The following is a 27,771-nucleotide window of genomic DNA, read 5'->3' on the forward strand; positions in this document are numbered from 1 at the left end:
AGTAGACGCTGCTGGGAAGGTACTTAACCCGGCTCCCAAAACGCCGGCGGGCGACTCTAGCCGACGCCCATACCAGAATGACAACAAGCGCAAGGCTCCGATGCCAGTTTCCGCCAGTCGGCAGGTGGCCACGGTCGAAGATGAACAACCTGAGGGGCGGCCCGCGCCCAAGAAGCAGAAGGGCGGCAGGCCGGCTTGGCAGCCGGCTTTCTCCTACGAGCAAGCCCTTGACGCCCCATGCAAGTTCCACAGCGGCACGAAGCCGTCCAACCATACAACCCGGAAGTGCCACTGGCTTACCCGAATCACCAAGGGCGAAGGGCTGGTACCGCCTCCGCCTGCTGGACAGCCGCCTCCGGCTCCCCAGCAGTCGGCCGCTCGACCAGCAGTCGGAGCCGTCCAAGAAGAGTTCCCCAACGAGCACGCCGCCTACATCGTATTCACAAGCCAGCCCGAAGACCGGCGCAGCCGGCGCCAACAGCACCAAGAAGTCAATGCAGTTGCTTCCAACAACCCCGAATACATGCACTGGTCAGAGAGGCCTATCAGCTGGAGCCGGGCCAACCAGCCAGAGGTGATGCCGTCCCCGGGCTCCTATGCATTGGTTTTGGAGGCAACCCTAGCAATGGAAAGGCTTACTGCCCGATTCTCCCGCATATTGATAGACGGCGGGAGCAGCATCAATATCCTGTACAGATATAGCATGGAGAAGTTGAACATGAAGGCCAAACACCTTATGCCAAGCCGGACCATATTCCATGGCATTGTACCCTACCTGTCCTATTCACCCATCGGCAAGATCAAGATAGATGTTCTCTTCGGGGAGAAGGATCACTTCCGCCGAGAAGCAATCTAGTTTCAAGTGGTGGATCTCGAGAGCCCTTACCATGCGCTACTTGGCCGGCCTGCTCTGGCCAAGTTCATCGCTGTACCCCACTATGCCTACCTCAAGATGAAGATGCCAAGTGCCAAGGGCATCATCACCATAGCCGACGACTACAAGAAGTCCTCTGAGTGCGCTGCAGCCAGCAGCCGGCTGGCCGAGTCCCTCGTAGTCGTCGAAGAGAATAAGATATTGGACCGCATCGTGGCCATGGCCGGCAAGCAGCCTGCCTTCTCCCCCGACCCCAAAGAGTGTGATGCCCAAGGTTCCTTCTAGGCGGCTAAGGAAACAAAGAAGATACCCCTGGACCCAGAGCACCCGGAAAGGTTTGCCATCATCGGGGTGAACCTGGACAGTAAATAGGAAGGCGAGCTCGTCGATTTCCTCCGTGAGAATTGGGACATCTTCGCATGGTCCCCCAACGACATGCCGGGTGTTCCAAAGGATTTAGCCGAGCACAAGCTACACGTCAGATCAGACGCCAAGCCGGTCAAGCAGCCCCTCCGCCGACTGTCAGAAGAGAAGAGAAGGATCGTGGGAGAAGAGATAGCCCGGCTCTTGGCAGACGGCTTCATCATGGAGGTTTTCTTCTCGGAGTGGCTCGCCAAGCCGGTCCTCGTGCTGAAGAAGAATAACAAATGGTGCATGTGTATAGATTACACAAGCCTCAACAAGGCCTGCCCCAAAGATCCCTTTGCCTTACCCAGGATTGATCAAGTAATAGACTCCACAGCCGGATGCGAGCTGTTGAGTTTCTTGGATGCCTACTCAGGCTACCACCAGATAAAGCTGGACCCGGCCGACCACCTGAAGACCGCCTTCATCATGCCATTCGGAGCATTCTGTTACCTGACGATGACATTCGGCTTGAGAAATGCCGGTGCCACCTTTCAGCGTTGCATGCAGAAATACCTCCTCAAGCAACTCGGCAGAAATGCCCACGTCTATGTAGATGATATCGTGGTGAAGACGGAGAGGCGCAACACTTTATTGCAGGACCTCAAGGAGACGTTTGAGAACCTACGCCGGTTTCAGATCAAGCTCAACCCCGAAAAATGCGTGTTTGGAGTGCCAGCCGGCCAGCTCCTAGGCTTCCTGGTCTCTGAACGCGGCATTGAATGCAACCCAGTGAAGATCAAGGCCATCGAGAGAATGGAGATTCCCACCAAGCTACGTGACGTCCAGAAGTTTACCGGGTGCCTGGCCTCCCTGAACCGCTTCATCAGCCGGCTGGGAGAAAAGGCTCTCCCCCTCTACCGACTCATTAAGAAGAGCACTCATTTTGAGTGGAACGACCAAGCTGACCAAGCCTTTCACGAGCTAAAGAAGATGCTTGCCACGCCGCCTGTCTTGGAGGCATCGACTGAGAAAGAGCCCATGCTCCTTTATATCGCCGCCACCAGCCGGGTGGTCAGCACCGTCATCGTTGTCCAACGCCCAGAAGAGGGCCGAGCTCAGTCGGTCCAGAGGCCGGTCTACTACTTAAGCGAAGTACTATCTGCCTCGAAGCAGAACTACCCACACTACCAGAAGATGTGCTATGGCGTGTACTTCGCCGCCAAGAAGCTGAATCCCTACTTTCAAGAGCACTCCATCACGGTCGTATGCACCGCCCCGCTCGTCAAGATCATAGGCAGCCGGGAAGCATCCGGTCGGGTGACGAAATGGGCTATTGAGCTGGCCCCCTACACAATCTTCTACCAGCCTCGCACCGCCATCAAGTTGCAAGCATTGGCCGACTTCCTCGTCGACTGGGCCGAGACCCAGTACCTGCCGCCGGCTCCCGACTCCACTCATTGGCGGATGCACTTCGACGGGTCCAACATGCGCACTAGCTTGGGAGCCGGCATCGTCCTCACCTCTCCCAAAGGCGACAAACTCAGATACACGCTGCAGATCCACTTTGCCGCCTCCAACAACGTGGCCGAGTATGAGGCGCTCATACACGGACTCCGGCTAGCCAAAGAGCTCGGCATCCATCGGATCCTGTGCTATGGCGACTCGGATTTGGTGGTCCAGCAGTCATCTGGCGATTGGGACGCCAAGGACGCAAACATGGCGAGCTATCGTTTCCTCGCCCGACAAATCAGCGGCTACTTTGACGGATGCGAGTTCCTCCACGTGCCACGGGCCGACAACGAGCAAGCAGATGCCCTGGCACGGATAGGCTCAACCCGACAAGCTATACCAACCGGCGTCTCTCTCCAACGCCTCCTCAAGCCATCTATCAAGCCGTCTCCAGAATCTGACTCCATCTTCATGCCGCCTAACCCCGACGCAGCCGGATCAGGCTTGGGGAGCCAAGTAGGCGGCCCGGGGACTACCAAAGTCGCACCCGGCCCGGGGACTTCAGAACCCGGCCCGGGGACTACTTGAACACCCCAGGCGGTGGCCAGTTCCAGCTCTTCACCACCCAGCCCACCCGCCCTGGTTGCAGTAGCCGTGTTGACTATGGAAGAAGTCACAGCTCCATCATGGGCTCAGCCCATATTTATACAAAAGCCTTTTTGAGAGGCCGGCATTCAACATAGTCTGAATACACACCCAGTGGGTGGAACTGCACAAAGTTAATAAAGTTTGTTCAAAGAGCAAAAGCAGAAAAGCAAGAGCGGCAGATCAGGTCAGCGGAGCAACAGGAGAGTCGGGCAGGTCGACGGAGGTGGCAGGGCGGGCCGGAGGAGTGGCCGGCTGGCGAGTCTCGGCCTGATCTTCACCCCTGGCAGGCGGCACGCTCGCGCGTGCCTCATTGCTAGAGGCACGATCAGGCTGAAGCTGGCTGGTCGCTTTGCCGTCTGGCACGGCGTCTCCACCGCCTTCCTCCTCGTCGTCGTCGGCCTTGTCGCTGGAGGCAATTTCCTCCGCCAAATCCTCGCCTTTTGAGCCCGAACCATTCCTCCGGCTGGGCGACTACGCTGTCGCTCACTTGAGGTGCAAAGATGTTGGTATCAGTGTACTTGGCGATAGCCGAGGTGCGCTGGACGATAGCCGGCCGCACCGCCACCAGCTCCTTGTCAGCCTCCTGCCTCCAAATGCTCAGCTGGCCTAGGTTCAGCGCAGGATACCAGGCCCGGACGAACTCCAGCGCCCGCCCGGCGCCGGACCAAGCAGCGGAGGCTTTCCAGGCCTCGAAGCGGTCAACCGCAACCTCTAGCCAGTCGGCAGTCCGACTGGGGGTGCGGGGGATCACCTCGCCAGGCCAGAGAGCAGCCAGCACTTGCGCACCGGCACGCGGAAGCCGGCGGAGCACGCGGTGAGACGGCTACAGCCGAGCCTGGACCGCTATGAGCTGCTCCGCAAGCATTCGGCTGGCATGTGGCGCGATTGCGACCCCTGCCTGCCAGCGCGCCTCGCGGTGGGCCTCGATGGCTTGGACAGCGGCAACGGAGTAGCCGGGGAAGTAATCTGCGTGAAGGACAAGAAAACGGCACGAAAATCAAAAAGCTGAACAAGATGGCAAGGAGCAAGCAAAGGAGTGAGAAGAGGAAAGCGGCCTACCGTCGATCAGATCCTCCACCCGCCCATAACCCTCGCTCAGCGCTTGCCTTGCTTCAGCCTAGCCGGCCGCCTCGGTCTCGAACTTGGCCTTAAGGGCGGCCTCGCTGTCCTGCGCCTTCTTCAGAGCCGCCCTATGGCTCTTCTCCTGGTCGGCTAACCTCTTGGCCAGGGTGGCGGCGTTCCTGGACCAAGGCATCGCAGTCGGCCCCCTTGGCGCGAAGGGCGGTCTGGGCCCCAGCTAGCTGCTCCCTCAAGTCGGCGTTAGCTCCTGCAAGCATGGAGAGAAAGGAAAAAAGCAGTAAGGGAAAAGTCGTCAGGGAAGATCCGACCCGGCTGTCAGCAGCCGGCCCGAATCTCAGGGACTACACCTAGTGGGTGCACTGACGCGCCCCCACTTGGACATCGGGGGTCACGGTGCGAAGGGGAATGACAAGATACGGAGGCTGATTATGCAAAGCCTCTGCCTCCCTCTCGGCGGCCGCGGCCTCCGCCTGGGCCTTGGCCGCCGTGTCGGCTTGCGCCTCGGCCAACTTCTCTACCGCCTCCTGGGCGGCCCTCCGCTCCGCCGCTTCCTGCTCCTACTGAGCCTCCCACGCGTTCCGCTTCGTTGCCTCCATGAGGTCGGCGTGGGGATCCACTCGGCGGGAACTCGAAGACCCTCCAGTCGGCGTGACTATGGAGGCGGCGTCAACTCGCTCAAGGGAAAGCGGCGCCCTGTTCAACAAACCAAGAAGACGGCTCAGAGGAGCCTCAACCAAAGAAGACAATAAAAAAGAAGGAATAAAGAGCAATCGACACTTACGCCGAGACCGCCCGTGGCTGCTTCACCACCTTGCGGAAACGGGCCGCCTTCGCCGCCGCCTCGTCCCGCTTAGTCGCCGCTGCTGAGCCCCTGGGTTTTTTCGGCCAACTGCCGAAGAGACCTGGCCTGGCCCGATGCTTATGCGCGCCACCCCGAGCTACTGGCACGGCAGAAGGTCCTGCGCCTTGGTGATCGGCGGCCGGCTCGCGGCGTGGGACGGCCTCGGTCTCATCATCATCCGGCCAGTCCCCGAAGCCGGCCGTGAGCTCGGGGCCGCCTGCCTCCCCTTCGGCTCCGCCTACGACGTCATCCATGGAGGTCGCCCCCAGATCCGGGTCATCAGGGTCGTCCACGGCGCGGTCGGTCGCAAACTGGCGCTCCGGCCCTGAGGCCCCGGGCGCCGGTCGAAGAAGAGGGTTCTTCCCAAAGACAAAGCCGGCTAGTCAAGAGTCGGCTATCGAACACGACAACAAAAGAAGAAAAGAACGAGGAAAAACTCACCACAGGCGGCGGGTTGTCCCGAGAGTATGGTGCCTTGTGGTACTGCCAATCCACGGTGAGTTTGCAGTTGGGGATATAATTCACCAAGAAAGATACCTCGTCATGAGGCATCTCTCTGGTGCTTAGACGACACGGGTCGAAGCGGCCGCTCATTTGCCAGATCATGTGCGGCCGGCTCAGGAGCGGGAGCACCCGGCGCTCCACGAAGGCGGCCACCAAGTCGGCCCCCACCAAGCCCTCCGATTGGACCATCACCCGGAGCCGGGCGATGGTGGCGTTCCCGGCCAAGGTGAGCGACCGGGCTCAGTGGGACCAAGACGCCGACCTTGCAGGCGGCAGGCCAACTACGTAAGCCGGCAGGTTGAGGTAGTCACCTTGCGCAGCGGCGTTCTTCACGTAGAAGTACGACTGCTGCCAAAGCTTCACCGACTGGATCAGCGGGATAGGCGGAAAGGGGCTGTTGTCGGCCGTCCTCCGCATGGCGATGAAGGCGCCACAGGGGGCGGGCACACCCGCGGAGACGGTGCCCAGCTTGCACTGGAAGAACTCCCCGAAGAGCTCGAGGGTGGGGAGAACACCGAGAAAACCCTCGCACAAGGTGACGAAGGCCGACAGCAGCATCACCGAGTTGGGGGTGAGGTGATGCAGCTGGAGATGGTAGAAGTCGAGGAAAGAGTGGAAGAACCCGCTCGCCGGTAGGCCGAGGCCGTGCAGGCAGTGCGAGCGGAAGATGACCCGCTCACCCTACTCCGGCGCCGGTGAAATCTCCGCCTCCGGCGCGAGGCGGGTCTTCACAAGGTCCTCGCTCAGCAACAGCCGTGTCCGGCGGAGCCAATCAATGTGATCTTCATGGACGTTGGAGCCGTCCCACGAGCTCGTCAACGCCATGGGGACGAGCGGAAAAAGAGAGCCGCGGCGGCGGAGAGCACGGCCGCGCGACGAAGGAACTGCGGCACACCAAGGCAACTCGCGGCGGAACGGCGCGGTGGTGAATGCGCTGCAGCGGCGGAGGAGTGAGGAAGAAAGTAGGGGAAGGAAGGGAGCGAGGACGAGCCCGCGAGCCCCTGCCACTCCCCCTTCTCCCCCTACTTATAGGCTCGGGCGGCAGAGCTGAGGAGGCGAGGCTTGGGGTAACAGGGATTAATTGCGCCCACTCCCCCATGTCCCGCGATTATGGCGCCCTAAAGGCGTTCTGTAACTGCCACAAGAAGACGTGCAGCCCATTTTGGGCTGCTAAGGATCCACGCGCGGGCCGACTGAAAGTGCAACTATCCCTAGGTGGTTTTGGTAATTCATAACAACATATAGCTCATTGATCTAATGCTATTCCAAGACTATTATTTCAGGAAAGCTCAATGAATGGCATGGCATGGATGATGAAAGTGGATCCATCGAAATACTAAGGACAAAGGATTGGCTCAAGCTCAAAAGCTCAAGACTCTTCATTTTACATTTTAGTGATCCAAGATCACATTGAGTGTATAGGAAAATCCAATACTATCAAGAAGGGATGAGGTGTTGCTTAATGAGCCTCTTGCTTCATGTGCTTAGTGATATGCACCAAAACCCTCAACTACTTTCCCACATCCACAAATGACCTAAACCTAAAGCCAAAATCGGTCACATCGATACTTTCTATCCGGCGCCACCGATTCCAAAAGTCATAGCCAGTGCCACAAACCCTAACCAAATCGGTCTTACCGATAGGGATCTCAGTCTCACCGAGATGGGGTTGCAATCTCTCTGTTTCCCTTTGTAACGTTTTGGTCTAACCGAAGTGAGTGATTCGTCCCACCGAGAGTGCAATGTAAACTCTCTGTTTCATTTTTGTAACATTTCGGTCTCACCGAAAAGAGCAAATCGGTCCCACCGAGTTTACCTGACCAACTCTCTAGAAATCTTATTACCAAATCAGTCTCACCGAGTTTGTGTAATCGGTCTCACCGAGATTACGTTATGCCCTAACCCTAACCAAATCGGCCTCAGCGAGATGCATGTCAGTCCCACCGAAAATCACTAACGGTCACTAGGTTTACTAAATCAGTCCGACCAAGTTTAACGATTCGGTCCCACCGAGTTTGGTAAATTGTGTGTAACGGTTAGATTTTGTGTGGAGGCTATATATACACCTCCACCTCCTCTTCATTCGTGGAGAGAGCCATCAGAACGAACCTACACTTCCAACTTACCATTTCTGAGAGAGAACCACCTACTCATGTGTTGAGGCCAAGATATTCCATTCCTACCATATGAATCTTGATCTCTAGCCTTCCCCAAGTTGCTTTCCACTCAAATTTTATTTCCACCAGATCCAAAACCTATGAAAGAGAGTTGAGTGTCGGGGAGACTATCATTTGAAGCACAATAGCAAGGAGTTCATCATCAACGCACCATTTGTTACTTCTTGGAGAGTGGTGTCTCCTAGATTGGCTAGGTGTCACTTGGGAGCCTCCGACAAGATTGTGTAGTTGAACCAAGGAGTTTGTAAGGGCAAGGAGATCGCCTACTTCGTGAAGAACTACCGCTAGTGAGGCAAGTCCTTCATGGGTGACGGCCATGGTGGGATAGACAAGGTTGCTTCTTCGTGGACCCTTCATGGGTGGAGCCCTCCGTGGACTCGCGCAGCCGTTACCCTTCGTGGGTTGAAGTCTCCATCAACGTGGATGTACGATAGCACCACCTATCGGAACCATGCCAAAAACATCCGTGTCTCCAATTGCATTTGAATCCTCCAAACCCTTCCATTTACTTTCTTGCAAGTTGCATGCTTTAATTTCCGCTGCCTATACACTCTTTGCATGCTTGCTTGAATTGTGTGATGATTGCTTGACTTGTCCTAAAATAGCTAAAATCTGCCAAACTCTAAAATTGGGAAAATGTTAAGTTTTTATTGGTCAAGTAGTCAAATCACCCCCCCTCTAGACATACTTCAAGGTCCTACAAGTGGTATCAGAGCATTGGTTTCCATTTGCTTTGATTTCCATAGCGTTTGGTGGTCATAGCCTTGGTTTCACAACCTAGGAGAGTATGGCGTCTAGCGAGGGAAATTATCACCGTAGAGGTCCTTACTTTGATGGTACTAATTTTGCTAGTTGGAAGCATAAGATGAAAATGCATATTCTTGGACATAACCCTGCCGTTTGGGCAATTATTTGTATTGGCTTGCAAGGTGAATTCTTCGATGGGAGAGAACCGAACCGTGAAGCTAATGCGGAAGAATTGAAGATGCTGCAATACAACGCTCAAGCATGTGACATCATCTTCAACGGATTGTGCCCCGAAGAATTCAACAAAATCAGCCGTCTTGAGAATGCAAAGGAAATTTGGGATACTTTGATTGATATGCATGAAGGTACCGAGTCCGTCAAGGAATCCAAGTTGGATGTGCTCCAAAGTTATCTTGACAAGTTCAAAATGATGGATGGTGAAGGTGTCGCTGAAATGTACTCTAGGCTTGCTCTTATCACAAATGAGATTGCCGGCTTAGGGAGTGAAGAGATGACCGACAAATTCATCATCAAGAAAATCCTAAGAGCATTGGATGGAAAGTATGATACCGTGTGCACATTGATCCAAATGATGCCAAACTACAAAGATCTCAAGCCAACGGAAGTCATTGGAAGGATTGTTGCTCATGAGATGTCACTCAAGGATAAGGAGGAACTTCACAACAAGACAAGTGGTGCTTACAAAGCCTCAAGTGAAGCCCCCACATCATCAAGTGACAAACCAACCTTCAATGAAGAATTGAGCTTAATGGTGAAGAACTTCAACAAATTCTACAAAAGTAGATGCAAAGAAAGAAGCTCCACGTCAAGGTCTTACAATGACAAGAGATCTTCTAGTCGAGAGTGCAATTGCTACAATTGTGGGAGACCCGGACAATACTCCAATGAGTGTACGGCACCCTACAAAGGAAGAGAAGATTCTCCAAGAAGAAGGAGCAAAAGAGAAGAATCACCACCAAGAGAGAGGAGGAGTAGAGATGATCGTTATGAACGAAGACCCTCACGGAGAAGTAAGGATTCGGAAAGAAAGGACAATTCATCAAGGAGCTACACAAAACGAAGACATCAAGCTCATGTTGGTGAATGGGTTTCCGGCTCCGACTCCGACAATCACTCCGAGAGAAGCTATCACTCCGACTCCGAATATACTCAAGATGAAGGTGTTGCCGGTCTAGCACTTGTGTCAACCAACTCCTATGACATATTTAACTCACCAAATGAAGGTGTTGGAAGATGCTTCATGGCCAAAGGTCCAAAGGTAACACATCTCGATTATGTTGATTTTAATAGTGATGAAGATGACTTGCTTGTGGATGATGATTTACTTGTTGACAACTCTAGTGATGAATACTATGATGACACATCAATTAATCATGCTAATCAAACGAATGACAATGATAAGGAGAAAATTGAGCTTCTAACTAAAGAACTAAACACTCTTAAGTTGGCTCATGAAACTATCTTCGAAGATCATCGAGAACTTTTAAGGGCTCATGAGAAGTTACGCTTTGAAAAGCTCAATGTTGAGCAAGAGCATGAGTTCTTAAAGGCAATCAATGATGATCTCTGCAAGAAAAGTTCTTCTTACATTGCCAAGCGTTTACTCTTATCTACTTACATGCCTCAAGTCAAGTCTAGTAACAAGTACAAGAAAGTTACTTCCTCTAGTAGTAACAATAATAATGTCAAATCCAATGTTGTTGCTTCTAGTAGTTCTCTTAATTACACTAATGATTCTCTTAGCCAAGTTACACTTGAGCAAGAAAATAGTTTATTGAAGGGAATTATAGAGAAAGGTGTTTACAAGAGCCTTGCCGGGAGTAAGCAATTCGAGGAAATTGTACGCAAGCAAGGAAGGCACCGGAAGAATCAAGGTGTTGGTTTTGAACGAAAGTTCAACGCCAATGGAGTTGAGTGGGAAGAAGAACAATACCCCAAGACAAATTTTGTTCCTCAACAAGAGAAGTATGATCCTACTTCCTTCAAGGGGACACAAGCTCAAGATGATCTTCCACCACAAGACCACAAGAACAAAGGCAAGGACAAGCTTCAAGAAGAGATTGATGCATTTGAAGAAGCACCTAAAGCCTCGTTCAAGTGGGTCCCCAAGACTACGTCAAGTTCTACTTCATCAAGTACAACTACAACTCCAAGAATTCCCATCAAGATGATGTGGATCCCGAAGAAGAAGAAATAGAGTTCTTGAGGGTGACTCCGCCAACATTCTTCACTCATATCATTTTGGCAAGAACAAGTGCAATCAACATTCACATCTTGCACTAGTTCAAGGAGTCACAAACCCTCATGTTGGTAAGGCAAGGGACAAGGTAACCTAATGTTTTCATGGACATCATCTCGTGTGTGCATCACTCTATGTCTATGGATATTCTTGTTTGTTCCTTGTGGGACTAACCCATGTAGGAAAGTTGAAAGTGTAACTCACTCCAAAGGATTGCTCCAAATGATCTACATCAACATTGAGCATCTACATCTTCAACACCTACATGAAGTCATCATCGACAAAACCCAAGGTTAGTTCATCCCTCTAAGGGGGGATCTCACATCTAGGGGAGCTTAACTCTAAGAATTGAGTCAAAGCAACTCTAATGGTGTCAACACATTAATGCATTATGTAAAAGTCGTAACCCCACTTGAGCTTAAACGATGAGTATGACCTATGATCAAATGTTCTCATTTGACTCCTAAGTCAATATACTCATATATAGATGACATAGTCCAATTGCTTGATAGATACTAAAATTGGTTGTGCATGTTTTGCCACATATTTCAATTGTCATCGTATTGTGTGAGCATGTTGGTGCATATTTTACTCATTCAAGGACATCAACTTGTTGTTTTGTTTGTTTGGATTCTTTTCTTTGTGCCAAGTGGATGGACAAGAATGCCTAAGAACCTTCTTTAGCTATCTATGTTTTTCTCGTCTCAAACTCTATTCATGCTACATCACAAACCTTGATCAAGTCAGATTCGAACCACTCTGTGTGAGGAGCACTCGGAGTCCGCGATTCGTCATAGACTGAAACTTCCAAAACCTCTTAGTGACTCTCGGTCTGACCGATCCTTCCATTTCGGTCCTATCGAGATCATCAAGTTGATCTGAGTTTTCAATCTCGGTGCAACCGATTTGAACTTTTCGGTCTCACCGATTTGCTGTAACTGAACACAGTTATGCATCTCGGTGCCACCGAGTTGTTCCACTCGGTCACACCAACAGGGTCGACCTATATATATAGCCACGGGCAAAATTTTGGAAATTTCTCCGAAACCCTTCGCCCGCGCAATAGCTCGCTCTGCCATCGTGGTCTCCGGATCGTCTCCTCGTTGCCAGCAGCCTCCTGTCGCTGGTCTCCGCCGCCGTTGCCGCCGTAGCAAGTCCACCGCCAAGTTAGGGTATGGACTTAATCTTTGTGCTATCCACGTCTGATTCCTGGCACATTGTTTTCATATTGATTCTTGCCACGAATGAAACTCTTCTATCCAGCCAAAGTAGTTCATAGATTAGATGTGATTCAAATTTTTAGGGTTAGGTTTTCGCCGAAACCATCTCGGACCCACCGAGTTGAAAAACTCGGTCTCACCGATTTGGCTTATGCCATTGCACTAGTGACTCTCGGTCTTACCGAGAATTACTAATCGGTGCAACCGATTTGAGGATTCTGTGAAACCCTAGCAGTCTCGGTATCACCGAACTGAAACTCGGTCCAACCGAGATCATCAGTTTAGGTTCCAAAACTGCTTCGGTATCACCGAGTTTGAAAATCGGTGGATCTGAAATGCTTTCTGTGGAAAACTAAGACTGAACTTTTGAGTCATTCTTTTGCAAAAACCTCTGCATTTTGTGATGCTCATCTTTTCTATCCCATCTATAACTCTTCACAGGGTCAGCAGTCAGCTTTTGCAGTATGTCTGATCAAAGTGACAGCCAGAACATGTCAGAAGAGAATATGGACTTGAGTGAGGGCACTAGTCCCTCAACTTCAGATGAAGGGAGCAGAAGTACTCCTAGCAATTTGCCTAAGGAAGCAACTAGGCAAAGGAGGAAAAGAACTTGACATTCAGAGGATGAAGATTACAAAGCTGAGGAAGATGAGGCTACTTCCAAGAAAGTGGTGCTCAAGAAGGAATATGGCTCAGCAAAGAATACAAAGCCAGGCATGAAGACCAAAAGGCCTGCAGGAAGACAACCAATGTCCAAGGCCAGAGCATCAACTCAACTGCCTAAAAGGCCTAATCCCAAAGAGCCAGCTGCTGAAGGAAAGAAGAGGAAGGAAAGGGTCAAGAAGACCATGGCCAAAATTGTTGGTCAACCTTCCATGATGGAAGAGGAAGAGATTGCTACACCAGCTCCAAAGGCAGCTAAGCTTATGGGAGATGCAATCAGATCAGGGGCTGCAACATTCAAGCCCAAAGAATCACCCAAAGCTGCCTCCAAGGCCAAGCAAGTTCCAAAGAGGAATACTAGGAGTATTCCAGCTGCTGAGAAGAACAAGGCCCCAGTGCCCAATGTTCATGAAGATTCAGAATAAGAAGGACAGGTTCTAAGAAAGCTCAAGCCCAAGATATCAGACCACAATGATGCCCATCCTGTGGCTGAGGACATGAGAATAAAGAAGGACTCAGGGCTGAGACTGTGGAGAATGGAAGATCCATATGCTTCAAGAAGAAGAACTGCTGTTGACTACAGGTTCCACACAAAGGAATAGCAGGACTTCTATGAAACAATTCTGTTGGACAAGAAGCCCATAGTCTGTGACATGAGGTGGGTTGACTGGAAATTAATCAAGGAAAATGAACAGCACTATCCTGGAGTGCAAGACAGCTTTGTTGCTTGTGGAGTTGCAGATTTTGTTGGACAGAAGTTCACCAAATGGAATGATGAGCTTATCATGCAGTTCTACTCCACAGCACACTTTTACCCAGATGGAAGAATAGTTTGGATGTCTGAAGGTACAAGGTACCAGTCCACTATTGAAGAATTGGCAAGTCTGATCAATGCCCCCAAGGAGAATGAGGATGACCTAGACATTTATGGAAAGAAGAAGTTGGGTCACAATTCAATGGCTCACATGTACAAGGAAATTCCAGACAAGGCATTAGAGACTCACAAGTTTGGATCAGTTCACTTTCTGCTGTCAGGGTTGCCAACCATAAATTGGATTTTGCAGCACACTTTGTTGCCCAAGTCTGGTGACCATAACATGATCAGAGGGCATGCCATCGACATGTTGCATGTGTTTGATGTGCCACAGAAGTTCAAAGTCATGAGCCTGATCATTGAAACAATCAAGAGGACTGTAGCAGATCAGAAGAGGAGCTGTGGATATGCACCTCAGATTCAAGAATTGATAAACTAAAAAATGGGCACAGGAAAATAGCAGTTGGATAAGGAACACTTTCCACTTTATCCAGACTTTGAGGATAATGAGGTTGTCATGAATGAAGATGATCCACAATCAGTTCAAGCTCAGGAGAAGAAGGAGAAGGCAAAGAGGGAGAAGGCTACCAAGATGCCAACTCAAGAGGAGGCATCTGAATATTTCTTGAAAACCAAACAGGACCATCTTGGTTACTAGATAGCATCATCTCTGAGGATTGAGAAGGGGTTGGCCACCCTAACTCAAAACCAGGAGAGCCTGGAAAGAATCATGGAACAAAAATTCTATGATCTAGATGTCAAGGTAAGTGAGATTCAGTCAGTTCTGGAGCAGCTGCAGGATGACATCCAGGAGAGGAAGGTCAAGACTACCACGAATGTGTTTGCCAGAGTGCCCAGAGCCCAGAGGTTAGTTGCAGTGCCAGTGACAGACACTAGAGCAACAACTTCAACACCAGCCACTGCCCCTACAGTTCCAGTGCAACTAGCTCCAGCACCAACTCCTCCAGCTCCATCCACTTCAACTGAAGCCTTCATCCAAGGAGCCATCTCTACACCACCACCATAAGATCAAGCCCGAGAGTCGATCTAGCACTATGCATTTTCTATGAACTTTTTGGTAACTTGTTGCCAAAGGGGGAGAAAAATGTATAGATCATAGGCTTCGAGAGAGAGAGTGTTCCTTTTGTTCTCTCTTGCTTTATTTGGTGGTTTTTCAATCTTTGTTTGCTTTTGGTTGAGATACTATGCTTGTGAGACATTGATGATCATGTGTTTGATCATAAGCTACACTTATGCATGCTTGATATTATCCTATCTATCTTATGTGATCACTCACTATGCTTGGTGATGAGTGCATGTATTCATTGTTTATTATTTTGAGCGCTCCACCAAGATGTATGTGACATGGAAGAGTAACCCATGAGCCTAATTCATTGTGCATTTGCAGTCCAAAGCAAATCTAAAACTATGCACAAATTTAGGGGGAGCTCTTGCTTATCACATACTTCTCAAAGCGACGATGTTATTTAAATTTTATTATCATTTGTCGAAGCTTTGATCTATATGTTGTCATCAATTACCAAAAAGGGGGAGATAGAAAGTGCAACTATCCCTAGGTGGTTTTGGTAATTCATAACAACATATAGCTCATTGAGCTAATGCTATTCCAAGACTATTATTTTAGGAAAGCTCAATGAATGGCATGGCATGGATGATGAAAGTGGACCCATCGAAATACTAAGGACAAAGGATTGGCTCAATCTCAAAAGCTCAAGACTCTTCATTTTACATTTTAGTGATCCAAGATCACATTGAGTCTATAGGAAAAGCCAATACTATCAAGAAGGGATGAGGTGTTGCTTAATGAGCCTCTTGCTTCATGTGCTTAGTGATATACTCCAAAACCCTCAACTACTTTCCCACATCCACAAATGACCTAAACCTAAAGCCACAATTTGTCACACCGATTCTTTCTATCCGGCACCACCGATTCCAAAAGTCATAGCCACTGCCACAAACGCTAAGCAAATCGGTCTTACCGATAGGGATCTCGGTCTCACCGAGATGGGGTTGCAATCTCTCTATTTCCCTTCGTAACGTTTCGGTCTAACCTAAGTGAGCGATCGGTCCCACCGAGATTAAAATGTAAACTCTCTGTTTCCTTTTTGTAACATTTCGGTCTCACCGAAAAGAGCAAATTGGTCCCACCGAGTTTACCTGACCAACTCTCTGGAAAGCTTATTACCAAATCGGTCTCACCGAGTTTGTGTAATCGGTCTCACCGAGATTATGTTATGCCCTAACCCTAACCGAATCGGCCTCACCGAGATGCATGTCACTCCCACCGAAAATCACTAACGGTCACTAGGTTTACTAAATCGGTCCGACCGAGTTTAACGATTCGGTCCCATCGAGTTTGGTAAATTGTGTGTAACGGTTAGATTTTGTGTGGAGGCTATATATACTCCTCCACCTCCTCTTCATTCGTGGAGAGAGCCATCAGAACGAACCTACACTTCCAACTTACCATTTCTAAGAGAGAACCACCTACTCATGTGTTGAGGCCAAGATATTCCATTCCTACCATATGAATCTTGATCTCTAGCCTTCCCCAAGTTGCTTTCCACTCAAATCGTCTTTCCACCAGATCCAAAACCTACGAGAGAGAGTTGAGTGTTGGGGAGACTATCATTTGAAGCACAAGAGCAAGGAGTTCATCATCAACGCACCATTTGTTACTTCTTGGAGAGTGGTGTCTCCTAGATTGGCTAGGTGTCACTTGGGAGCCTCCGACAAGATTGTGGAGTTGAACCAAGGAGTTTGTAAGGGCAAGGAGATCGCCTACTTCGTGAAGATCTACCGCTAGTGAGGCAAGTCCTTCGTGGGCGACGACCATGGTGGGATAGACAAGGTTGCTTCTTCGTGGACCCTTCGTGGGTGGAGCCCTCCGTGGACTCGCGCAGCCGTTACCCTTCGTGGGTTGAAGTCTCCATCAACGTGGATGTACGATAGCACCACCTATTGGAACCACGCCAAAAACATCCGTGTCTCCAATTGCGTTTGAATCCTCCAAACCCTTCCCTTACTTTCTTGCAAGGTGCATGCTTTAATTTCCGCTGCCTATACACTCTTTGCATGCTTGCTTGAATTGTGTGATGATTGCTTGACTTGTCCTAAAATAGCTAAAATCTGCCAAACTCTAAAATTGGGAAAAGGTTAAGTTTTTATTGGTCAAGTAGTCTAATCACCCCCCCCCCCTCTAGACATACTTCAAGGTCCTACACCGAGGCATAGGCTTGGTAGGCCCTGGCCTACAGCGACGTCCCGTCGCGCGCCTGGGCTGGTAGGCTTTTTTGCCCACGTGGCACACGAGGTGACGCGCAGTCAACGCGCAAGCCAGCTCGCGTTTCCCCCTTTCAACCACGGAACTCCCCGAAGACGGTGCACCCGTTCACGGTCGGCTCCTAGCTGCCGGCTTCTCAGGATAGGAAGCTGATCGAGATCCTCGTCCTCCCTTCAACCTCGGAGCCCAACCAGCTTCAGGGACTACTGTCGGAGTAAATGACCATGGGTAGCCTAGCCGGCTCCCCCTGGGGCTTCTGAAAAAATCACAAGACTATCGAGCCAATCAAGCCATCCGGCATCCAAGACGCTGAGCCGCCTTCCCCCGGCCGGCAGTCATCCAAGCCGGCTGTCGGGAGGCAGCCTGGCCCCAAGACCCATAGAAGAAAGCCAAAAGAGGGCCGACTTCCAAGGAATCGACTGCCTGGGGGCCGACTCCACATAGCCGGCCACGAGAAGGCCGACTCCAAGGAGCGGGTCGCCCCACAGGCGGCCAAGGCCGCACCTTCAGAATCTACACCCACATAACGGCGACGGGACGGGGCGTGGCTACAGTAAAGCCTGCCACCCCTGCATCCCGGAGCACGCGTGGCCACAGCGTGCCGTAAGGGGCAGCCATCACCCGTCCGGCGCGGCACTGTTGCCATGTTGACTATGACGTCACCTACGATAGGCTGTCTGTACCACCCGCAGGTGGTGGGTCCCCCCAGTCAGAGAGATTCCCCAAGGCGGCTCGGCCTCCCCGAGTCGGCCTAATATATAGCCGGCTTCCCACAGCCGGCTGGTTCCCTCCCTCGAAGGAAGCGCCCCATTAAGGAGACAAGACGAGGTGAAGCTATAGTGATCGCTGCCAAGGCGGCGGCACTGTAGCCACGCCTACCCCGACAAAGCCCTCGTCATCAGGATTGAGGCAACAATAACCAGCCCCCGACAAGGCCCTCGATGGTAGGGCCAGCTTGTCGACCAGGGAGCCGGCAACCGGCGGGACCCACCAAGTCGGCGGGCCCAAGCGGCCGGCGGAGAAGCCGGCGGGCAAAGACACTAACGGCTATGGCCCACACTTAGCCGGATTACCATTGTACCCCGGGGTTAGGCCTATATAAACCCCCCGGGGCACCCATGCAAAGGGTTGGACTCTGATAGTTTTAGCCACCACGAGAGGGAAGAGAAGAGCTAGCCATGCCCTTCTTCTTCCTCGCACCGAACAGCTCTAGGAGCAGCTTGTAGTAACTTATTCACCTAATGATCATGCAGAGACGCCGCAACACAGCAGTAGGAGTGTTATCTCCACGTTGAGGCCCGAAGCTGGGTAAGATTCGCCGGCGTGCATGTCTTTGCCTCATCCCGTTTCCAGGCACCGGCGACGTCTTATTGGCTCCCACTATGATTAGCCACCCATTGGAATATGTCGCACCTACCACCCGACACTCTCCTCACGACAGCACGACTGGGCTTTGACGGGTTGGTAATGAAGAAGCATTGGTCCACTTGGGAAGCCAGTACCCATGGCTCATTTTTCACGGTGACGTTTGCGCCCACGGTCTTGGATTTGGCTTCGGGTATAACCATGGTGGTGAAATACCAGTCTTCTTTTAGGACGCTCTTGGCCCATCTGACACGGAACATCAGGACCTTCTCTCCAGCGTAGCTCAGCTCCCAGATCTCCTTGATCCTTCCGTTGTATCTATCCTTGTCGTTACCGGTGTAGGATTCCATCGTTACCCCGGAGTTCTGATAACCATCGCTCTTCATGTCCTTGTTCTCGGTGTAGAATGTGTAGCCGTTGATATCGTACGCCTCATAGGTCATCAGGTTGTGCTCGGCGCCCTGTGACAAGGCGAATATGAGTTGTTCTTCCGCGGAAGAATCCTCATGTAAAGGGTACGACAGAAGCTTCTCCTTGAACCAACGCGTGCAACATGAGTTGTGCTCTTTGATTATATCTCCGTCCGTCCTCTGTTGGCCTCGGTCATTGTACGTCTTCTCAATAAAGGTTCTGTGCTCTACCACCCAAGGATCGACCACGTCTATGTGTTGTAGCGCGACTAGGTTTGCTCTTTCAAAGTCGGCGAGTCGACCCTCGAAGTCGACATGCATTTCGCGGTGACCCTCATGGTGACCCCATCCAGCGAGCCTGCCGAGGTGCCTGTTGACAAGCAGACCAACGGGGTTCTCGATGCCTAGATAATTCATGCAGTAGGAGATGCACTCTTCGGTTAGAAAGCCCCTGGCTATACTTCCCTCTGGACGTGACATGTTGCGAACGTATCCTTTGATGACTCCATTCATCCTTTCAAACGGCATCATGCTGTGCAGGAACGTCGGCCCGAGTTGGATGATACCCTCCACGATATGGACCAGCAGACGCACCATAACATCGAAGAATGTAGGCGGAAAGTACATCTCAAGCTCGCATAGTATCACCACGATCTCTTCCTGTAGCCTTCTGAGTTACCTCACGCCAATCGACTTCCGAGAGATGACGTCAAAAAAGTTGCATAGGCCAAATAGCATTTCACAGACGTGCTGGTCCATGATCCCATGGATTGCAACTGGAAGTATCTGCATCATCAGCACGTGACAGTCGTGAGACTTCATCCCGCTGAACTTCTGCTTCGCTGGGTCTAGGTATCTGCTTATCTTCCCCGCGTAACCGTAAGGAAGTTTTACTCCTACGAGGCAGGTGAAAAACTGCTCGATCTCCTCCTGACTTAGAGTAAAGCACGTGGGAGGGTAGTCGTTTCCGGTCTTCTTGGCCTTTTTGCCTTTGCGACGACTTTCTGTGTCCTGCTTCGCCTCATCATCATCATCATCATCATCATCATCATCATTAGCGTGAAGCTCCTACCTGATGCCCATTGATTTCAAGTCCGCCCTTGCTTTCGGCCCATCTTTGGTCCTCTCTGGCATGTTGAGCAGGGTACCAAGCAGACTCTCGCACACATTCTTCGTGATATGCATGTCATCAAGGCTGTGAGGCACATGGTGCATCTTCCAGTACGGCAAGTCCCAGAAAACAGACCTCATTTTCCATACCTTCAGCAGTGGCTCTGGCGCCTTTCGCTTCTTTCCCGGCTCTGGCGCCTTTTGCTTCTTTCCCGACAGTGGGCAATCTTTCCAATTTTTCAACAGCTCATCTATTTCCTCGCCGCTCCTCGTACGCGGGCGTCTTCGGGGTTCGGTTTCACCATCGAATAGATCCTTGCGTTTCCTCCACGGGTCATCGTCGCGAAGCCACCTTCGATGTCCCATGAACACGGTTTTCGAAGACCTGGGATCTCTATCTAGCTGGCGATACGTTGTGTCATCCATGCACCTTACGCATCCAGAAAATCCATGGACTACCTGCCCCACGAGATATCCGTAACTGAGATAGTTGTGCACCGTCGTGAGCAGTGCGGCTCTCATAGGGAAATATTCTTTCTCTGCGGCGTCCCACGTATTGGCTGGCGTTTTCCACAGCGTGTCTAGCTCCTCTTTCAGCAGCCCCAGATACAGATTGATGTCGTTCCCTGGTTGTTTCGGCCCTTCAATTAGCATACTCATGTGAATGTACTTCCTCTTCATGCACAACCAGGGGGGAAGGTTGTACATCCACACAAACACATGCCAGGTGCTATGTGTGCTTCTCTGGCTGCCAAACGGATTGACTCCATTAGTGCTCGCACCCAGCACGATGTTCCTTGGATCCTTCCCAAATTCTGGGTATTCGAAGTTCAACGCTTGCCACTGGCTCGCATCCTTAGGGTGACTCAGCATCTTGTCTTTTTTATTTATGTCTGGATCATTTCTGTCATCTTCCCGCTTCTTCTCCACCCTATCCGCATGCCAACATAGGAGCTTTGCTACCTTAGGGTCCACGAAATACCGCTGCAGACGAGGAGTGATCGGAAAGTACCACACCAATATTCGAGGAGCTTTCTTCCTCTTCTTGTATCGAGTGACGCCGCACACCGGACATATGGTAGACTCCGCGTGCTCGTCCCGATAAATGATGCAATTGTTCATGCACACATGGTGAGGGAGTTCCAGACTAGGGGGTGTCCGGATAGCCGAACTATCATCATCGGCCGGACTCCAAGACTATGAAGATAGAAGATTGAAGACTTCGTCCCGTGTCCGGATGGGACTTTCCTTGGCGTGGAAGGCAAGCTTGGCGATACGGATATGTAGATTTCCTACCATTGTAACCGACTCTGTGTAACCCTAGCCCTCTCCGGTGTCTATATAAACCGGATGGCTTTAGTCCATAGGACGAACAACAATCATACCATAGGCTAGCTTCTAGGGTTTAGCCTCCTTGATCTCGTGGTAGATCCACTCTTGTAACACACATCATCAATATTAATCAAGCAGGACGTAGGGTTTTACCTCCATCAAGACGGCCCGAACCTGGGTAAAACATCGTGTCCCTTGTCTCCTGTTACCATCCGCCTAGACGCACAGTTCGGGACCCCCTACCCGAGATCCGCCGGTTTTGACACCGACATTGGTGCTTTCATTGAGAATTCCTCTGTGTCGTCACCGAGAGGCTCGATGGCTTCTTCGACCGTCATCAACGACACAGTCCAGGGTGAGACCTTTCTCCCCGGACAGATCTTCATATTCGGCGGCTTCGCACTGTGGGCCAACTCGCTTGGCCGTCTAGAGCAGATCGAAAGCTACGCCCCTGGCCGTTAGGTCAGATTTGGAAGTTTGAACTTCACGGCTGACATCCGCGGGGACTTGATCCTCGATGGATTCGAGCCACAGCCGAGCGTGTTGCACTGTCATGGCGAGCATGATTTAGCTCTGCAGCCAGACAGTACCCTGGGAGCCGCACTCGAACCCGCTCCGATCTTCAATTCGGAGCTGGCTGCACAGATCGAGGACGGATGGCTAGACACCGCCTCGGGGGCTGCAACCTCTACGGCGATAGAGCCAAAGACTGACTTTGTCCCTCAAAAAGCTCGTGACTCCGAGGTGCCGGACTCCTCGCCGGACTCCGAACCTCCCGCGCCCCCTCCGATCGAATCCGATTGGGCACCGATCATGGAGTTCACCGCAGCGGGCATCTTTCAACACTCACCTTTTGGCGACATCTTGAGTTTGCTAAAGTATCTCTCGTTATCAGGAGAGCCCTGGCCGGACTGCGGTCAGGATGGTTGGGATGCGGACGACGAAGAAATTCAAAGCCCACCCACCACCCACTTGGTAGCCGTTGTCGACGATCTAACCGACATGCTATACTACGACTCCGAAGACATCGACGGTATGGACGAAGATGCCGGAGACGACCAAGAACCAGCGCCTACTGGGCACTGGAAAGCCACCTCATCATATGACATATACATGGTGGATATCCCAAAGGATGGGAATGGCGAAGAAATAGCGGAGGATGACCACTCCAAGAAGCAGCCCAAGCACCGGCGTCAGCGGCGCCGCTCTAAATCCCGCCACAGCAAGAATGAGGACTCCGGCACTGGAGATAATAATACACCGGACTGTGCCGAAGACAACCCACTCCAGCAAGATGCAGCACAGGAGGACGGAGATGCCAGCCCTCATGAGAAAGCGGCAGAAGAAGAGGTAGAGGATTATATGCCTCCCTCCGAAGGTGAGGCAAGCCTCGACGACGATGAATTTGTCATGCCTGAGGATCCCGTCGAACAAGAGCGTTTTAAACGCAGGCTTATGGCCACGGCGAACAGCCTCAAGAAAAAGTAGCAACAGCTTAGAGCTGATCAAGATCTGCTAGCCGATAGATGGACTAAAGTCCTGGCGGCCGAAGAGCATGAGCTCGAACGCCCCTCCAAAAGCTACCCAAAACGCAAGCTGCTCCCCTGATTAGAGGAGGAACCGTATGAACCCGCATCACCAGGAGACAATACGGCTGACCAACCACCCCGTGGTCGCGACAGAGAGGCCTCTAGGCCCTTCACTAGACCCGTACCCCGGCATCGCTCGAAAAGCACAAGGCCACAGGGGAACAGTCCGGACTTGCGAGATATATTGGAGGATAAGGCAAGACAATCAAGATCGATCTATGGATCACGTGGGCGCCCCACGGTACATGACGACAACCGTCGCACCGGACACAGTAAGTTCGGCCGAGCCGAACAAAACAGCAAAGCTCTTTTGAGCTCCGTCGTGATATCGCCCAGTACAGAGGCGCCGCACACCCACTATGCTTCACAGATGAAGTAATGGATCATCAAATCCTCGAAGGGTTTAAACCCATGAATATCGAATCTTACGATGGCACAACAGACCCCGCAGTTTCGGTCGAAGACTATCTTCTTCACATCCACATGGCCCGCGGTGACGATCTTCACGCCATCAAATATCTCCCACTCAAGCTTAAAGGACCAACCCGGCATTGGCTTAACAGCTTGCCAGCAGAGTCAATTGGGAGTTGGGAGGACCTGGAAGCCGCATTCCTCGATAACTTCCAAGGCACGTATGTGCGACCACCAGATGCTGATGACCTAAGCCACATAATTCAGCATCCAGACGAATCGGCCAGACAATTCTGGACACGGTTCTTAACCAAGAAAAACCAAATCGTCGACTGTCCGGATGCGGAGGCCCTCGCGGCCTTCAAGCATAACATCCGCGACGAGTGGCTTGCCTGGCACCTGGGACAGGAAAAGCCGAAATCCATGGCAGCCCTTACATCACTCATGACCCGCTTCTGCGCGGGTGAGGACAGCTTGCTAGCACACAGCAACAACCTCAGCAAAAATTCTGGCAGTCCGGATTTCAAGGACCGAAATGGCAGGTCGCGTCATAACAAAAACAAGTGCCACATCAACGGCGACAATAGTGAGGATACGGCAGTCAATGCCGGATTCAGAGGCTCTAAACCCAGTCAGCGGAAAAAGCCATTCAAAAGAACTACTCCGGGTCCGTCCAATTTGGACCGAATACTCGACCGCTTGTGCCAGATACACAGCACCCCTGAAAAGCCAGCTAACCACACCAATAGGGACTGTTGGGTATTCAAGCAGGCAGGCAAGTTAATTTCCGAGAAAAATGACAAGGGGCTGCATAGCGATGATGAGGAAGAGACCCGACCACCGAACAATAGAGGACAGAAGGGTTTCCCCCCACAGGTGCGGATGATGAACATGATACACGCAACGCACATACCCAAAAGGGAGCGGAAGCGTGCACTCAGGGATGTATACACGATGGAGCCAGTCGCCCCGAAGTTCAATCCATGGTCTTCCTACCCGATTACTTTTGACCGAAGGGACCACCCCATCAATATCCGCCACGGCGGATTCGCCGCATTGGTCTTAGACCCAATCATCGATGGATTTCACCTCACCAGAGTCTTGATGGACGGCGGGAGCAGCCTGAACCTGCTCTATCAGGATACAGTGCGCAAAATGGGCATAGACCCCTCAAGGATTAAACCTACCAAGACGACCTTTAAAGGCGTCATACTAGGTGTAGAAGCCAATTGTACATGCTCAGTTACACTGGAAGTGGTCTTCGGATCCCCGGATAACTTCCGAAGCAAGGAGTTAATCTTTGACATAGTCCCGTTCCGCAGCGGCTATCATGCCTTGCTCGGACGTACCGCGTTTGCAAAGTTCAACGCGGTGCCACACTACGCATACCTGAAGCTCAAGATGCCAGGCCCTCGAGGAGTCATCACGGTCAACAGAAACATTGAACGTTCTCCCCGAACAGAGGAACATACAGCGGCTCTCACGGCAGAAGTACAATGCAGCCTCTTAAGGCAATTCTCAAGTCCGACCGTTAAGCGGCCGGACATAGCTAAGCGCACCCGGAGTAACCTACAACAAGACCACCTGGCACGTTCCGAGCATGCGTAGCAGTGCGGCCCCAACCCCAGCCCCTGCAAAACGTCAAAGCAGGTCCTTCGCGTACACCATTACGCTCTAAAGATACCATGGGCATGGGGAGAGGGGCACGACCACGATAAGCCCAAACTGCGGCTCAACCACACCAGGGGCTCTCAAGTGTGTTGTTCTTTTTCTTTTTACCTTTTCTTTTTTACCCACAGGACTCCGTTCGTTAGAGGCCCTGTTCGGCAGTAGACCTGCCGAACTCATGATGCAACAGCCAAGGAAGGATAAAGGCTACAACGAATATACAAGTGGTCTCCATTACGAGCATTTTTATACACCACTCCGCAGCCTACCCCTGGAGGGGGACATGTTTAACAGTCCCATCCCTTGCTTATCACACTATTTGTACCGTTCTGCATTCATAGCAGCACTTATTGAATAAAACAATGCAGCACCTTTTTGCTTATAATTGCATTTCCTTTTTATACATATGTTCATTTACGACATGTTGCATCCGTACACTTTGGTACGGCTAAAATACACCAGGGGCTTATGTTTCCGGCATCATGGTGTGATAAGTCTGAACACTTTTACAAGTGCGGCACCCCGAACTTATAGCACTATATGCATCGGCTCCGAATCATGTATTGGGTCAATAGTTGGGTTTGCCCGGCTCCCATGTTTTGGTACCTTGCGTTTCGTTGTATCGGCTAAGGTAGCACTGGGAGAACCACTGCGATTGCGCCCCAGTTGAGCTGGGTTAACGCCTCAGTGGAGAAAGCTGAAACCGACTGTCATGATGAGGTGAGAGCCGGTCGCTGTTCGAGAGGTTTTTGCGAGTCCTTAAAGACTTATGCCGCTTAGAGCGAGGAGCCGGATCTTGTCCGGCCCAAGCATGGATAGCGCCCCAAATTCGGCCTTCCGAAGTCTAGGGGCTTCGCCGAAATTTACAATTATAGAATTCTATGGCTAAGTGAGAGTGTTCAAGCATTATAAGTCTGGTTGCCTTGTTCGCTGTGTTGAGCGCCTCCCTAGATGGACCCAAAAATGGGAACAAGAGTGCTCAAGTTTATCCCGAACACCCCAGCACTCGTGGCATGGGGGCTGAAGCCGACGACTTGCCATCTCTCAGATTTGATAAACAGCCGCACAGAAGATAATATTTTAAATTAACAAGCGTTGCTTAGCGCATATGAACTAAGTTTTCAGCGCACAGGATAACAAAATGCGAGTCTACTCAAAAATTACATCTTTGGAGCACTCCCCCGCAATAGTGCGGGCGCCCTTCAGCACACTCTTATAATACATCTCGGGCGTGCGATGCTCCTTGCCCTCTGGTGGCGGGTCCGTCACAAGCTTCTGGGCATCCATCTTGCCCCAGTGCACCATTGCGCGGGCAAGGGCTCGACAGGCACCCTCAATACAGGCGGAGTGCTTGATGACTTCAACCCACGGGCATGCATCCACCAGCCGCCGCACCAGGCCGAAGTAGCTCCCAGGCATGGCCTCCTTGGGCCACAGCCGAACTATGAGGCCCTTCATGGTCTGTTCGGCCGCCTTGTGGAGCTCCACCAGCTGCTTCAGCTGGTCGCTAAGGGGCACCGGATGTCCGGCCTCAGCATACTGAGACCAGAAGACCTTCTCCATCGAGCTCCCCTCCTCGGCCCGGTAGAATGCGGCAGCATCGGACACGCTGCAAGGAAGATCTGCGAACGCTCCTGGAGAGCTCCAAATTCGGGTAAGCAACAGGTAATTAACACTCACATGCTTACTTTGCATGAAAAATGCCTTACCCGCTGCTCTTTTCTTCACCGCCTCAATCTCCTGGAGGGCCTTGTAGGCTTCGGCCTTAGCGGCTTTGGCACTCTCAAGAGCCGTTGCAAGCTCAGACTCTCGAGTCTTCGAGTCACGCTCCAGGCTCTCATGTTTTTTCACGAGATCCTGGAGCTCTTGTTGTACCTCCGCCACTCGCACCTCCTGCTTCTCTCGCTCGGTGTGCTCCGCGGCCGCATTGCATTTGGCCGCGGCCATCGCCTCTTTCAGGGTCGCCACCTCGTTAGTGGCCCCTGCAATACCCATGTTATGCTTGTCATTCTTTTTGCAACCAAAATCCTTTTCTTTAAGGTACAATTTTAATAAGGTGTTACTCACCTTCCTTGTCCTCGAGCTGCTTCTTGGCACGGCCGAGCTCATTCTCGGACCGCTTGAGGTTTTCCTTCAAAGTATTGACCTCCGCAGTCAGTGCGGCAGAGGTCAGCAGCACAGCCTGCAATCACATATTGACATATTTATTATGACTCCTACGTATATCTATTTAGATCCTCAGTCCGGCTTTTCTTGCCGAACACCGAACCGAGCATCAGGGGCTACTGTCTATGCTGTACCATTTTATGCATATTGAAATTCTTACCTCAAAGCCTGTTAGAAGGCTGCTGTAGGCTTCGGTCAGCCCGCTTTTGGCGAGCTGCACCTCCTGAATCACCGCACTCATAACAGTGTGGTGTTCCTCTTTGATGGAGGCGCCGTTGAGTGCCTCCAGCAAATTATCCGGCACCTCCGGTTGGACGGAGGCAGCCGGCGTCACGGTCTTGCCCTTCTTGTGAAGGGGTCGCCCGCCGGACTCCGGAGCCACTGTGGGTTCCGGGGCCGAGTCCGGTGCAAAGTCCGGGAGGTTGTCCTGCGACACCCCCGGGGCCTCCTCCTCCTGGTGGGTCCCTTCCTGGGATCCCACCTCGGCATCATCCGCATCATGGGGGGTGGAGGCCGTCAGAAGAGAATCCATATCCGACACACCTAAGGACCCGCTCGATGAAGCGGGAAGATCATCCTTAGGCGGACTGCAGGGTTGTATGCGGCATTAGAAAGACATTATGTGGCGAAAAATAAAAACCTTAAAGTTATTCGAGAGTCCGGATACTTACGATCTCGCCAGGGGCTTGGCCCTTGGAGGCCAGTCCTCGTCGTCGCTGCTGGCGTTGGCGGAGCAGTCCGGGGCAAGAGTTTTTCCCTTCTTGGACCCCTCGGCCTCCCTTGTTGGGGAG

The sequence above is a fragment of the Triticum dicoccoides genome, chromosome 6B, assembly GCF_002162155.2.
Source record: "Triticum dicoccoides isolate Atlit2015 ecotype Zavitan chromosome 6B, WEW_v2.0, whole genome shotgun sequence".
Lineage (NCBI taxonomy): Eukaryota > Viridiplantae > Streptophyta > Magnoliopsida > Poales > Poaceae > Triticum > Triticum dicoccoides.